Source organism: Culex pipiens, chromosome 1 (genome assembly GCF_016801865.2).
Source record: "Culex pipiens pallens isolate TS chromosome 1, TS_CPP_V2, whole genome shotgun sequence".
Lineage (NCBI taxonomy): Eukaryota > Metazoa > Arthropoda > Insecta > Diptera > Culicidae > Culex > Culex pipiens.
In genome coordinates this window covers 16,056,551-16,073,124 of record NC_068937.1, presented here as the reverse complement: position 1 = coordinate 16,073,124, position 16,574 = coordinate 16,056,551, and the positions used below count along the sequence as shown (strand labels likewise).

The 16,574-nt window shown below is 32.8% G+C and overlaps 1 protein-coding gene across 1 annotated transcript in view; it reads right to left on the bottom strand.

Moving 5' to 3' along the window:
- LOC120417691 (uncharacterized) overlaps positions 1-16,574 on the bottom strand; it is a 204,817-nt gene that overhangs the window by 187,908 nt on the left and 335 nt on the right. The window lies entirely within an intron of this gene.

Genomic DNA, 16,574 nt, shown 5'->3' with positions numbered 1-16,574 from the left:
GATGATTGCAAGAAAACTTTTTTTAATTTTCGTTGAATTTTTCTATAAACCTTGATACCTTGAAACTTGAAACCTTGAAACCACTATGTATTTAACAATTTTGGTGACACCCTGTAAAGCTTCTTCCCACCACTCACTTGAAATTTCAATCACATATTTTTCTGGTTTTTCTGACAACTCCACCAAAACCACACAAACACTCTCACACACACACACGTTCAAAAGTTTGCTGCACGCTTCTCTCTCCGCGCTTAATATTCAATCAAACGCCATGAAATTAAATCAGTTCGCGCTTTTTGTCGCTTCTTAAGGTCTTTCTTTGGCTCCACTTTTTTGTGTGCCTTCTTCTGGCATGACGCCCTCTCAAAAGAAATTGGGTGAAAATTGAGTAGAAAAGAAATCAGGTTCGTTTTTTTTTTAGTTGGTTGGACCTTTTTCATTCACACAAGAATTTGGAAGATCTTTAGGGGAAACACGCTTTGAAGGTTAGTCGTAGACTAACAGAAGTTAAAAAGTTCAAACACATTAACATTTTGAGTAGTTTCGTTTGACCGTGTAACTGTCACTTTTGACAAAAGTGACAGCTTGGTTCAAGTTGGTTGCATTCAAACAAATTGAAGACGTAATTAAGTTTCATGTTCAATTGTCTGTGACTCGTCTTAAAAACACCATAAGGTGAATTCCAGGGAACAAAGCGATCCGTCGTGGTCCCAACCCCTTCGTCAATCCTGCGTCGCTGGAAGCCGGATTCCGGGAACATTATTGCATTTTTATGCGTCAAAAGAGAGGCCCATAAACAACTAACCAGCACACGATTATGTTAATTACGTCGGAGCCGCGGTTGAAACTCCTGAAGAAGACGAAGACCCATTCAGCGGTGGAGGCCATCTGCCGAACGCACCTCGACGTTGAGTCCGTTGACCCATGAAGTCTGACTCCAAAGCTGGTTAAAGTCAGGTGGATCCAAGTAGCCTCGGCCAACTTGTCACCTCTTTTTCTTCAAGTATGACAGGTTCGTCGTCTCAAGTTACTTCTTGGCCTACTGCCATTTGGTTTGACCAAGTCGACGTCGGTCGGATTTCATATGGCACGTGTCCTTAACGAAATGATGAAGTGATCTCCTTCGGTAAAGTGTCTCAGCTTGAGGGAAAAAAGTGAGCGCAAAACACTCGCTGGGAAGCCATACTAAGTCAAGTTTCATTTAGCAGAAGCGTTTAGCACCTGCGAGAAGATCGCATCTGGCTGCAATAATTACTTCTTGTTTATTTATTTTTTTGCATTCAAGTTCCTGTAAGTTGTTTTGATGAGTACTATTTGCTGCAAGTGTGTAGTTGGTAGTTGGTTGGTGAGATCACAGATAAGTAGACAATAATCTAAAAAAAACAAAAAAATAAAACAGCTACAAATCTCATTAAACTAAATTTTGAGTGTAGAAATGTCAAAGACTCAAAACAGGTGGCGCCGTCAGGCGCCAGCTAGCGAAACTACAGCCCATTTAAAATTTCCAAATTCAAAATGACCGTTTATCTTGAAGACGCAAAAAAACACATTCAAACGTCCTCTTGTCTGTGATGGCGCGCTCGTAACCTTGACGTTCGAAGCTTTCTGTTGCTTTTGGTTGGCTGAGGCCACGTTGAGGATTGCGTCAAATGTGCGCGGGTGCGATGCACTTCAGTGAATTAAAGCCTCTGCTCGGTAGTGGCTTTTGAGTGACTTTAATTTTCGATTAAAATGTATGTTTGTGACTTTCTTAAAAAGTTTTAAATTTAAAAATGATTAAGGGCTGAAGACAATTGAAAGTGTATTTTTAATGAAATTAAGTTTCTACGAATACTGTTCAATATTTTCGAAAACTGTTTCGACCAACTTTAGCCCATATTTTGACGAATTTATCGTTCAAATTTGAACATGATTGGATTAATCAAGCTCTAGTAAATGTCTTTTTGATAGGTTGTTTAACTTTAGTATCAATTACTTTAGGGAAGTTCTCTTTCAAATTTTCGACTTTTATTTTCGATTAAATTAGGTTATTACAACTTTTTTAAGGTGTTTAATAAGTAGTTTAAATTTCAGTTTGTTTAAGGGCTAAGGTTAATTAAGAGTAGATTTTTATTGAAATTAACTTTCTACGAATACTTTTGATTATTTTCAAAAACTGTTTCGACAATCTTTAGCCCACATTTTGTCAAATCTATAGACCAAATTTGAGCATGATTGGATTAGTATAGCTCTAGTAAATGTCTTTTTGATAGATTGTTTAACTTTAATACAAATTGTTTAAGGGAAGTTCTCTTTCGAATTTCCGACTTTAATTTTCGATTAAAATAGGCGTTTACATTTTGTCAAGAATTTAAATAAGTAGTATGCTGCCCCTGATCGCATAAATGTCCCATATGCATTTTCATCGATTTCGAGTTATTGTTGCAGTTTGGTTCAAAATTGTGTGTTCTTTCGAAAGAGCCTATAACATCCAGTACTTTGTTCAATAAATCAGGAGGAAATCCAGTTTTTTCGTGAAAACTTAACACGTAGCCTTATGTATGGGACAAACTTCAAATGCGTTTTTCTCAGCTTGCTGTTTTTGCATATGGGACATTTATGCGAACATGGGCAGTATGATAATAATTAAAATTTTAGTGAGTTTAAGGGCTAAGGTCAATTGAAAGTGTATTTTTATTGAAATTAACTCTCTACGAATACTTTTGATTATTTTCAAAACTGTTTCGACAACCTTAAGCCCACATTTTCACGAATCTATAGTCCAAATTTGAGCATGATTTGATTAGTCTAGCTCTAGTAAATGTCTTTTTGATAGATTGTTTAACTTTAACACAAATTGTTTAAGGGAATTTATCTTTCGAATTTCCGACTTTAATTTCCGAATTAAATATGTGTTTACAACTTTTTTGAAGTGTCCAATAAGTTGCTTGATAAGGGCTAAGGTCACTTGAAAGTGTATTTTTATTGAAATAAATTTTCTACGAATATTATTGAATATTTTCAAAAACTGTTTCGACAATCTTTATCCCACATTTTGACGAATCTATTAGTCCTTATTTGAGCAAGATTCGATTAGTCTAGCTCTAGTAAATGTCTTTTTATTAAGTCGTTTAACTTTACTATCAATTGTTTAAGGGAAGTTCTCTTTCGAATTTTGGACTTAATTTTCGATTTAAATAGGTTTTTTTTTTTGAGATGTTAAATAAGTAATTGTTTGATAATAGTTTAAATTTCAGTGAGTTTAATGGCTTAGGTCAACTGAAAGTGTATTTTTTTGAATTTAATTTTCTACGAATACTATTGAATATTTTCAAAAACTGTTTCGACAATAATTAGCCCACATTTTGACGAATATATAGTCCATATTTGAGTATGATTGGATAAGTCTAGCTCTAGTAAATGTCTTTTTAATGAGTCGTTTAACTTTACTATCAATTGTTTATAGAAGTTCTCTTTAGAATTTTCGACTTTAATTTTCGATTTAAATAGGTATTAACAACTTTTTTAGGTGTTTAATAAGTTGTTGTTAGATAAAAGTTCAAATTTCAGTGAGTTTAAGGACTAAGGTCAATTGAAAGTGTATTTTGATTGAAATTAATTTTCGAGAAATATTTTGTATATTTTCAAAAACTGTTTCGACAACCTTTAGCCCACATTTTGATAAATCTATAGTTCAAATTCGAGCACGATTGGATTGGTTTAGCTCTAGTAAATGTGTTTTAAATAAGTCGTTTAATTTCGTTTAATTTGTTTCAATTGTTTTAAGGAGTTCTCTTTCGAATTTTCGACTTTAATTTTCGATTAAAAAAGGTGCTTAAAACTTTTTTAAAGTGTTTAACGGTGCACATCAACCAGAGCTTTTGCACCAAGATTTTTGTTACATATATTTTAGTTTTTTCAAAGCTATGGGAACTATTGATATATATATATATATATATATATATATATATATATATATATATATATATATATATTTATATATATATATATATATATATATATATATATATATATATATATATATATATATATATATATATATATATATATATATATATATATATATATATATATATATATATATATATATATATATATATATATATATATATATTAGGGTGCCCAGAATATGGGACTTTTCCTCAAAACCTCGCTCCACAAGCTGAATATTGTTCCTTGGGCTATTTTAGGACTCTGGGCCAAATATGAGCAAAATCGGTCAACATTTACCCATTGATACTCGAAGGTGAAGTTTGTATGGGAAAAATCGAAAAAATGTATGGAAAACCCAATTTTCTTACAGTTTGGTCTGCACGGTGCGCTACTTCCATCCAAATATTCCCAAACGTGAGATTCTTATTGAAAATTTAATGCTTTACAACTTTGTAGAACACACCAAAGCTGTAAAACTCGATCCTGAAAAGTTATTAGCGATTTAAAAAAGTCATTTTTGTATGAAAATCATTTTTTTCACCAACTTTAGGCTCGGGTATCAATGGGTTAATCTCAACCAATTTCGCTCAAAATTTGCACAGATGCTTAAAATAACCCAAAAACCCGTTTTCCGCTTGTGGAGCAGAGGGTCATTTTTTCTGGGCACCCTAATATATATATATATATATATATTGAACTATTTTTTTATTCATCCCCTAACGTACTGCCTATTAAGCGATTTACAACAAAATTTGCCTATTTTTACAATCAGATTGTCGCAGGATTGGGTCCGTGAGTTTGTCAATTTTGGAATAAGAAGACAACAACTTCCTTGGTTGATGTGTACCCTTAATAAGCAGTTGTTCAATAATAGTTTAAATTTTAGTAAGTTTAAGGACTAAAGTCAATTGGAAGTGTATTTTTATTGAAACTATTTGTCTACGAAGACCGTTGAATATTTTCACAAACTGTTTCGACAATCTTTAGCCAACATTTTGAGGAATCTATCGTTGAAATTTGAGCATGATTGGATTAGTCTAGTTCTGGTAAATGTCTTTTTGATACGTTGTTCAATTTTAGTACCAATTGTTTAAGGGAAGTTCTCTTCAGAATTTTCGACTTTAATTTTCGATTAAAATAGGTGTTAACATCTATTTCAGATGTTTGATTAGTAGTTGTTTGATAATAGTTTATATTTCAATGAGTTTAAGGACTAAGGTCAATTGAAAGTTAATTTTTATTGAAATTAGCGTTTTACGAATACTGTTGAATATTTTCAAAAACAGTTTCGACAATCTTTAGCCCACATTTTGACGAATCTATTAGTCCTAATTTAAGCATGATTGGATTAGTCTAGCTCTAGTAAATATCTTTTTAATGAGTTTACATTACTACAAAAAAAGTTGCGAGTCGATGAAGCTTCTAATCAAACAGAACCCATCAATTTGAGCAAGAATGTTCCACCCCACAATCCGTTATTAGTATTCACAATGAGACATATGATTCTAACGGAACCTCACTTCTTTAAAGGGCAATCGACGCCGATTTCGATCCTAACCTCTAAACCCCATCAAGATTTCGTTCTAGCAATGTCATGGTTCCCTTTCCAATAGCGCCAAGCGGGAGAAGGTGTGAAGGGTTTTCGCCTTAAAAGTACTCTCCGTCAAAAGGCCGCTCCACATAATCGTGGTCGTGCCCCTCGTATAATGCACGCCTGACCCCGGGTCGACACGGCAAAGCATACCGGTCTTGGAGGGGTCATTTCGGGGAGGTAACATTTGAAAAGGGAATAACTTCAGGAATTTGAAATTTTTCAAATTGGCAAAAAATAAGCTCTTTTGAAATGTTCAAAATTATCTAAGATCTCAAGCGATTGGCATCATCGGAAAGGTTAAAGGTATGTAATTATAGCCCCTCAGAGCAGTTCAACACGTGTTCAATCGCAACATGAACTTGAGAAACATCAAAGAGATGAAAGTCCTCGTCATAGACGGATCTTGAAGACTAAGCAATCCTTGGATGTTGAAACCTTCAAGAAACGCTTAAAATTTGGCAACCCTGCCCCAATGAAAACAAGGTTGCTGTCATAACCTCAAACAAGGTTTTTTCAAAATAAGGTGGGATTTTGACAGATGACACTTCAATATCCGAGTCTATGCCCAATCATGGCCTACTCCACCAACTAAAGTGAACCGCAATTTGTTCCGTTTTGTGTGTTTTGACATTTGAAGGGGGGGCTCGCACAACGCATGTTGTTGTTTGGTGCGGTGCAAATGTCACGGCCGCTTACGTCATGGCGGACTGTCATTACGGACTATTTTGGCACTTGTCCGTTATGGATCAAAGGCTGAAATTAGATTTCGATCGGCAATCTCGATTCACAACCAGCCATGCCAGATATACAGATAAATCTGTATTATACAGATTTTTCGATCCATAAATAAAAAAAATCTGTAATTACAGATTTTTAAAAAATGAATATATTTAAAAATTTCAACTAATTAGATATTAAATTATGCTTTTGTTTGATAAAAAAGCTTGAATCTGCTGTTAAAAGTCTAAAAAACATCTGCTATGGCTTCGATTTAGACATGATACAGATAAAATACAGATTTATTTTTAAGAAAATACAGATCTCCCATGAAATAATCTGGCATCGTTGTTCACAACGCTCACGGTCGCATCGGCATCGACTTGACAGTTTGATGAAAACCACCAATTATGACACACGCACACCCTTCAGAAACTCTTCGGAGGCGGCGTCTGGCGACGCCCACCCCTTGTGTGTATGTGTGGGGCGCCACACAACTACTCTCGAAACCAAGTTCACCCACTGAACCAGAGCGAAAAAAAAAACCAATCGTTGCCGACCAAAACAAAACTTCCAATTTCTGGTGCAGTTGATCCAAGTAGCCGGTGCGCGCTTGAAAGTGGCAATAAGTTGGCGAATCTGACGTAATTGTTCCACTATGGGCCCCTTGAACAGTGTGAGGGGGTGGCCACTTGTGTTTTTTGTAGTTGCTTCCAGTAGACCACAACAAAACAGAACGTGTGTTGTTGGCAGGTTGGCGTTGAAAAAGAGTGTGGTGTTTTTTTTCGACAAGTTTGTTTTGAAAGATAAAGTAATCAATTTCTAATCGGAGCATGGGCGCCACCTAGCGGTGGCTAGCGAAACTTGTTTTGACAGCTTGGTTTGATGGGTGTTCTACCCCTTGATATTTCTCAACAATTCTCAAATCATTTCTGAAATCTGAAAATAAGGGTTAGAACAGGGTTGCCAACTATGAAAAAGTCTAAAGGAGCATTCATTAATTACGTAACTTAGTTTAGGATGGGGCCTAAAACTTTGTTATGCTCCAAAGATTATTTAAAAAAATGTATTTAAATTTTGTTACGAGGTAGGTAAAAAATCCAAACTTTTGCGTTACGCAATAAAAGGGCATTCCCTAACTGTCAAATGTTTCACCATTTGCCAAGTGGTGGTGAGTGGTGTTCCGCCCCCCGTGAAATGCCTACTCAGATCTAATCAGATTTTGGTGGCTTTATGGTCAACAGCAGAGTGGGTGGTTATGGTTGTTCGTGCATTTGTGGGTAATAAACAAGTTTGGGAACGTAATTTGTACAGGTTTATTACCTAGCTTTAGTGATAGTATCTCCTAATGCGTAACGTAATTGAAGTAGTTTTTGCACTCAATTGTTGCAAATTGTTGCACTTTAGAGCGAAACATTGGGAGATTCTAATCTGAACTCCTTAAAAATAAAAAATAAATAAAAACAACACAATTGTAGTAAAAATAACTCAAGGAATTTTGAAAAGATTGATGAAGCCATAAGCCTTCGAGAAATTTTCATACAAAACCATTTTGCACCTTGTACCAATCGGTCGCAAACAAGTCGTCGCACGTATACTGCGCTAAAATATTCCCGCCACAATTTAACACCCAACATTCCCGGTGTCTCCTACCTGAGTCGGAGAGGTGGCCAAGGCCAGTACCGTTAGAGCTCCGCGCCTGTCGTTGGTGTGACCAGCAGTCTGCTGCACCTTTCAGCTGTTAAGTCAAGCCATTCGTTCAATCATTCTGGATTAGCTTATGTTGCACGATCAAAAAAAAAAAGTTACATGGAAATCATGTAAAATTACGTTTCCAGATTTTAACTCATTTAATCGAATTAAATTGTGTTAGAAATTATTTTTAATCCTAGAATTTTTTTTAACTGTGAATAATCTCGGTTCGGGGGGTTGACCAAATCGTTTAACGCGAAAGAAGGGTGTCACACACACACTCGACTCCGTGGGCCGGTTTCCAGCTGATGTTATTACCCTGGTGTCCGGTGGGACACCCATGGCAGCATCAGGGAGACGAGATTATCGCATACCTTTCTGGGCTGTTGGAGGCTACTTTTCTTGGACAGCAGCAGCTGATATTTGGCCTCAATTTTTGTGGACGCGGTTGTTTTCGCCTGAGCCTAGCTGGCTTTTAACAACTGTTTGGTGTTTTGCAGCTGACAGTGAAAAGTGACAAATCTCAATTGGAAAGAGATAATGTTGTTGAACGAATTGCGATTGTTCCCTTGACCTTTAATTTGTTGGACAAAGTGGAATAAACACTTGAATGGTCTAGGCGTATTTTTTAAATTGATCAAAATTGACAGTTGCCTCACATTTTACACTATTTTTAAGATAAATTTAAAAACTCTCATAGAATTAACCTTTTATTCTACGTTTAATTTTACTAATGATTCCTTTTGAAGAAACTGATTCTTATAAAATAAAATGAAATTTATTTTATATCATTTGTTTGACAAAGGTCACTCTCTTTTAAAGATTTTTTTTTTAAGAAAAGAACTGTGAACAATAAGCCTATGCTGCTGACATAAATCGAAAAAAATGACTTAAATACTCAGAAATTCTCGAAACCAACCAAATATTTACGGGAAGTGTATTTGGCTTGGGTTGCTCAAGATTTCATCCAATCGAGCTTTTATTTGGGATTTAACTTCAGCACAAACTCTTTATTCTTATTTTAATCAAAAAGTCAAATTCAAACCACCCTTATATGCAATTTGTTCGATTCTTTGGTTCGTCATCAAGGATTAAGGACATTTTTGCGGTTTACGTCGAGGAAGCTCTTCAAAAATGTCTGGCTTTGAATTTGTCGGCTTCAAATAAAATTAATCGGTTTAAAAATCATGTTAATTTCTCTCAATAAATAAAAAACTTTCCTGTTTCAAATATAAACACATCCAAAACATGAAAAAAAAATTACGAAAGCAAAAATTTAAAATTTAAAATTCATTTTCATGAAGTTTCTTTGCCACCAAAACTGAGCATTTTTTTAATCAACTAATTCCATTTTACATTTCCATTTAAGCAACATGAAATAAAGATTTATAAAAAAATATTAGCATGCTGCAAGATTTAAACAGCCGTCCCAACAGTTGAAAAAAACATGGTAATATTACATCTTGGAATAGTTACATCTTTACGTCAGAAAAAAAAGTTTGTGTAGTGTTTTGCCACTTTTTAAGTCTAATTCGAGGATTACATCACAAAAAAATTTCTTCCAAATTTACACAATTTTTCACTTAAAAAGTTTTCTTCACTTTACTACAGGTAGACATGCTATGCTATTTACCCAGTCTTAGTTTAACTTCGAGATACTTGTCTGAACGTGTAAAAATAAAATAGTGTAAAAATATATACATAAAGATTGATTTAGAAAGGTTGGCGTATTTTATCGTTGAATATTACCTAATTATCAATGTAATTTTACCTCAATTTATGTGAAATAAGTACAATTACTTAAAAAAAAGAATGTAAATTTACGGGTTTTAAGGCAATATTACACATTTTTTCAGACACAAAATCTGTCAAATGTCCTGGGAGTAAAATAAAACATCTTTTTTTATGTGTATTACCATGTTGTTCTGACAAAAAGTCTGATGTAATATTATCACGTTTTTTAATGTGTAATGTGGGCAATTTTTTTATGTTTTTTACCTTTTTTATTCCAGGATTGTAAGCTTTTTCTCTATATTCAATAATTTAAAAAAAAAATTGATACCAACATTGAATCAATTGCTCATGATTTTTAATGAAATAATTCAGATTTGGTGGATTATTTTTTGGATTATTTATTGTAATGGTCTCATTTTGAAAATAATAATAAATTTATGAATATGTTGCTACCCATTGTCCAACCACACAGTAAAAATTGTAAACATTTAGATGTAAAATTTGATGTAGTTATTTACTTCTTTTATGATGTAAATTTTTTTCAAAAAGTGATGAAAAATTTAAATTATCCTGACAAAAAGTAAAAAAGCAGCAAAGCCGTACCCATCCTCACTTGTAATTTTATCTTATTTATGTTTAATTAGACCAGTTAGGCTGTTGCAAATATTTTTTTCCAACACAGTAAAAAATGTGTAAATTTTGAAGCTGTAATTTCGGACGGTTGAATATTACCTCTTTTATGATGTAATTTTACCTCAATTCAGACTGAAAAAGTGACATTACACCAGAAAAGTGGTTTTCAGAGGTAAAATTACACATTTTTTCTGACATAAAAAATGTACCCCTTCCCAGATGTTACCATGATTTTTTTTCTGTGAAGATGATGTCGCCTCAACTTTAAAATCAACCTAAAAAAAATTAGAGGCAAAAAAATGCTGTTTTTTTAGAAAAGTTCAAAATTTCAATGAGAAAAGAAGACTAATAAACTACACAGCAAAAAATCCGATGGTAAAATCGCATGCAAAAGCATGCACATCACCCTCGTCAAAAAAGACACTTAATATTACACACTGCATGTACAATTTTTGTAAACACAAAAAAAAAAGTTGCAACCTACGGGAATCAAACCCAGCATCAACAGTAAGGACTGGCGCCTTAGCCCGCTCGGCCAACAGACCGATGAAAAATGGAAAGGATAAACGCATATATGAGCTTGACATTTCGGTCAAGTATGTTTCCCATACTGATGAGCTACACATTTCAGGATGTACACAGAAAAAAAAAGTTGAATTTTGGAATGTTGAAAATTTGGTAGGTTGAATATTACCTCTTTTTTGAGTAATATTACATAAAAAATGTGTAAAAATGTGAACCTGATGAATATTCATCAAAAACTGATGAAAATTCATCATTTTCTGGGGTAAAATTCATCATTTTTTTAGCCACAAAATCTGTCACCATTTCCTGATGAATATTACCATCATTTTTTTTCTGTGTAATATTACATAGAATTTCATAAAATAATGCAAAATTTATTTTACACCCGGGCCATTTACATGCAGCTGGATTACTACTTTCCTTGCTGTGTATTTGAAATGCACTTTCCTGCGTTGATAATCATATTAAGCATACACAGTAAAAAATCATGGTAATATTACATCTGGGAAGGAGTACATCTTTTGTGTCAGAAAAAATGTGTAATTTTACCACTTTTCTGGTGTAATGTCACTTTTTCAGTCTAAATTGAGGTAAAATTACATCATAAAAGAGGTCAACATTCAAGCTTCCAAAATTACACCTTCTAAATTATCACATTTTTTACTTTGTACATAGTCTAAAGTTGGGTAAATTTGGAAGGTTGAATATTATCTCTTTATTGGTGTAATTTTACTTCAATTTATACTGAACAACTCACATTACACCAGAAAAGCTGTGAAATTTCTTATTCCCAGAGGTAAAATTACAAACTTTTCTAACATAAAAAGTGTACCCCTTCCCCAATGTAATATAACGAACATTTTTTTACTGGGTGTTTGGGCTTGGTTAAATATAATCAGCAAAAAATGTGTAAATTTGGAAGGTGTAAAATTTGAAGGTTTAATATTACCTTTTTTATGATTTATTATTACCACAACTTAAACTGAAAAAGTAGCATTATAACGAAAAATTTGTAAATTTACACATTTTTTTTAGGTAAAACTACACTTTTTCTGACAAACAAGATGTGCTCATTTCCAGATGTAATATTACCATGATTTTTTTAACTGTGTTTTTAGAATTTCTGATAAATTCCAATCGTACAGTACCGCAAACAGATTTTTTTCATGATTTTTTGTTTGTTTTGTTAATATTTAGATATTTTGTAAAATAATTGTTAAAGAACTACTGCACTGGCCTGAAATGTATTTTAAAACACTTTTTTTATTTGATATCAAGGCTTATAATTTATTTATTTAATATTTAAGTGTTATTTTTTTTAAAATTTCATATTAAAATGGAAAAACTCAAATATTGATACAACACTAAATAACTTCCACGAGGCCTCCTTAGGATTTCTCCCAATTTTCCCCCCTGTCAAACATCTCAACTTATTTGCCACAATAACTAACACATCGCTTCGATAACTATTTCCGCGTCTTCTCCGGCCATCGAATGTACGTTCCGAAAGGTTCGCGGTCATACCACCTGAGGCATCACCGCGGGGTTTGTGTTCCATTCATTGGCAGCTGGTAATTGGAGCTAATTTATTAAAATATGATCCCCAACATGACACGAGGTTAACGGGGAGGAAGGGGGGCTGTCCAGTGCCACTTTCCAACCACTTTTCGACAATTACACGAAAGAAATTTTGTCCGGCAAAATTTGCCGGAAAAAATGCCTGATATTTTGAAATGACCTACAATTAAAAATAGTTTGAAAATTATTTATTAATATTAAATTATGTTTTTTCAACTGTGCAAAGGCAGTGGTACGTTGAAGCGGAAAGATTAGACTCTTGAACTTGAATTTAAGATTGGCTTCGAGCTGGCACTAAAAGCCAATGACGGTTGTTTGAAAGTTGACAAATTTCCACCAATTTCACATAATGTGAACACACCGCAGGCAGGCAGGCAGCTTCAGGTACATGGAAGAGTGTGACACGGTTGGATGGTTGGGGATTATTTGGGCCAACAAATTCAACAAACACTCCTTTTTCTTTATTTAGGTACTTTCTTTCTCTAAACGGTGGTGTGAAAGCTGCGACAAGAGATAAATTGATAAAAATATGTTTTGAAATTGTGGGGCCATTAGGGACGGCGGCGCAGTGGGCTGTGGAAATATCGCCAACTTTTCATAACTAATGGACTTTTAAGCCGGAAAATTGCACACAGGTGGATCATGTTTCATGCAGCATGTGGAAATTAAGGAAACTTTGCCATCAGGTCGCATGACCTTATTTTCTATCTTGATACCTAGTTTGGTGAGAAATTCGATTTCGAATTTGTAGTTTTTATGTAAACTGGCAAAGAACTAACCTGTTTTATCATTTTTATTAACTTTTGAACCCTGTCAACGATTACTTCATAATTTAAGAAATTAAATAGCAGGTATTTTTATTTGAATAACCGGAAATCGGGGTGCCTTACAAAAGATGTCAATTTATTTTTCAAATATTTTTCGAACGGTAAGACTTGTCTCAAGATTTATATTTTTAAAACAGGTGCTGGGATAGACCACACAATGCTTTTAAAAAAAGTTTCGTGGAAAATTGTTATATTAAAAAAAACCGGGGTGAACTTGATAGCGACTGTGTTTCTTAGAAATTTCAGCCTAAAAGTGTACATATTCAATTCATAACGTCAAATTAACCAAGTTATTTTAACAATGTTCCATAGCTTTGTGTAAAATGTATATAAATTTTAGGTTTATTAAATAAAAAGTTCAAAATTTCATCAAAATTCAAAAGAAAAAAAAATGTTGCTTCCAAAACCATTGAGGTATTATTTTTTAAAATTTACTATAACATTTGTTCTACTGAAAATGTTTAAAAATTTGATGAATGAACAGAAACATCAAATGCCACGACGTAAACAAAAGCCAACTGTCAAAAATAGATACCCGTCACTGAAAATGCACACTTCTTGCTCACAGTGCTGCCAGTTAACATCTGAAACACAGTATTATTTTTTCTAAATAGTTTCTATTTGAAATTTGAAACAATTATTTTGCCCTCTCTTTAAAACTGCTTTGTTGGTCTTCAGACATATTTAAAAAATAATATTTTTAAAAGTTTTTGTCAACCACCAACCCCCCTCCCCCTCCCCTTCAAAATTGGCCCGAAAAATCAGGGGGCAAAAAAATATTTTTACAATAAACTTCAAAATTTCAATGAAAATTGAAGTGCAACCAGCTGAAATCAAATTAAAATACATTCTCCTGCGTTTAAAATCATTTTTAGCATGTTTGGGTTTAATAAAAAATCTTAAGATTTTTTGAAAATTTCCGATGCAAAATCTTTTTTTTCGATAAAATTTTTGTTTTTGTCAGATCTTAGATTTTTTGAAAACTAATGATTGCAAAACAGCTGAACTAGTGTAAAATGCATTTTAAAACACTTTTGTCATTTAAATGTGAAGACAATGGCTTGTTATTTAAATTTTTATATTTTTTTTATTTTTTGCCCCCTTCCCCCCCCCCCCCCCCCCCCCGTGACCTCGGCCAGGGCCGAGGGACAAAAACTTTTTTAAATATTTGCATCGGCCTAATAACATATAACAAAATGCCGAAAAATTAAGGGTCGCATGAACAAAAACCAAATTTCACAAGAACAAAATTCAAAAGGCCAGTTTGAAAAAAATTAACTGAATATCGCTTAAACATTTTTTTCTATTTACTGGGATTCTGATACTGTTTCGAAAGAAAAGCTTAACCTGACTTATTTAACTTTAGAAATCCAATTCTTATTCAAGTCAAAAAAACTCACGTTTCAAATCTACAAAAACAAACACAAAAAAAAAACTATAATTTTTACAAAAATTCACTTTTTTGTCTTTGTCAGTCAAATATTTTTTTTAAGTACTCTTCAATAATGATGAAAAAAAAAATTATTTGTAATTTTTAGAGAAATTTTGATGTTTTTTTTATCAAGAATCTTATTTGGATTTTTTTAATGGTTTTTTTTAAGAACTGTTAAATAAAATTAAATTACAGAAGTTTACAATAAAATGTTTGTTTTCTGATTTGTTTATACATGACTTAGGTACATAACTTAAGAAAACCAATGCATATTTAAGTATCAATAGTATTCAAAAAAAATCTCATGTTTCAAACTGCAAAAACCTACACAAAAAAATATTTTGAAAAACGAATTTTCTCTTTTCACCTCTTTAAAAAAATGGTATTATCTTGGAAAAAATGCTCAACATAAAAAAATGACTCCTTCGTCATACAAACAATTATTTTTCACAACACTCTTCTATATTTCCAAAATTTATTGAAGTTTTAAAGACAACAACAAATTAAAAAAAAAGTAAAAAAAAACCATTGTTGGCAAAATTTTATTTATTTTGAAATCTTTTTCAAAGAAGTGCTGAATGAAATGAAGTTTTAGAAATGATGAAAAAATATATATATGAATATCTTTTATTTTGTAAATGAATTAAATTTAAAAAAAAAACTTATTCTAAAAATATATTTTAAGAACTCCTTATGTTGGACGAAAGTACTCAAAAACTTAAATATTGTTAAAATAAAAATCTATGAAATTTGTAAAATTAAACATTTTCAGAGGTAAACAAAAAAAAATCTCAAAAAATTAATGCAATGATTTTTTAATTATGAAGCTGAATTGATAGAAATCTTGAAACTACATGCTGGTACAGGAAATTATTCTTTTTATTGGAAATTTAGTCTTTAAAAAATGCAGAAAACGTTCCCAGCGTTTCGAAAATAGTTTCTGCAAGGGTGATTTTTCTATATAATTTTTTTTAAACGCAAAACTTTGAACATTTTAAGTCAATTTTAACCATAAACTTTACAAATGAGTGTAGAATCTTCGCTCCGGTTTACACGTCCGCTCCATGCCGCAATTCAATCTCAACTGCCGTTTGACATTTACTCTCTCGCTCCTGTTCGTTCGTTCGTTTGACAGATCTCTCCGTCTACACGCTGAACTTGCTTTACTCATTTTATGTGTAGGTTCTACACTTGGAATAACTCATAACTCTACAATGAGCAATTCATCAAATAAAATATAAAGTAATTTTCGATTGAAAATTTTGTTGTTGAACCTGAAAATTATTTTTTTCGATTTTGTATCCCAAAAATCATATTTTTCCAGAAATCATATTTTCCCAAATTTCTCAACTCCGGTTCCAGGTTTTGCACCATCCTAAAGATGGTTTTTATGGTTCCCAATAATCATTAAAAATAGTAAATTCAAAAAACGTAATTCGGGAAAGTTATTTTTAGTAATCGAAAAATCGAAGAAAAACTACCACGTAAATATTTTTTCTGAAGCGTCCTGATCAAAACCCATAACTTTGCGGAAGACACCAAATCGATCAGATAATCCCTTTTCAAGACACAGATTTGTTTGACCAACCCGCAAAAATTGTATGAATAAAAAACTAATAATTCAAAATAGCTTCTTTTGACTTAAGGAATGAATAGACGAATCACTCACCCAAATAAAAAATACAAGGAAAGGCGATTCGTGAAAACTCTTCAACAATTCTTGAAACAAAATTGTAAAAAAACATAAATCATGTGGAAACTTTTTTTGCTTCCTTTTTTATATCTACTACAAGGCACTACCCAAGAGTAATGAATACAGTTAATTTGCTCAAACATCAAAGAACCCCTCAACTTATTTATCAAAGAAAAACAAACATTGACGCAAGTTTGCTCAAATGTCCATCTGCGC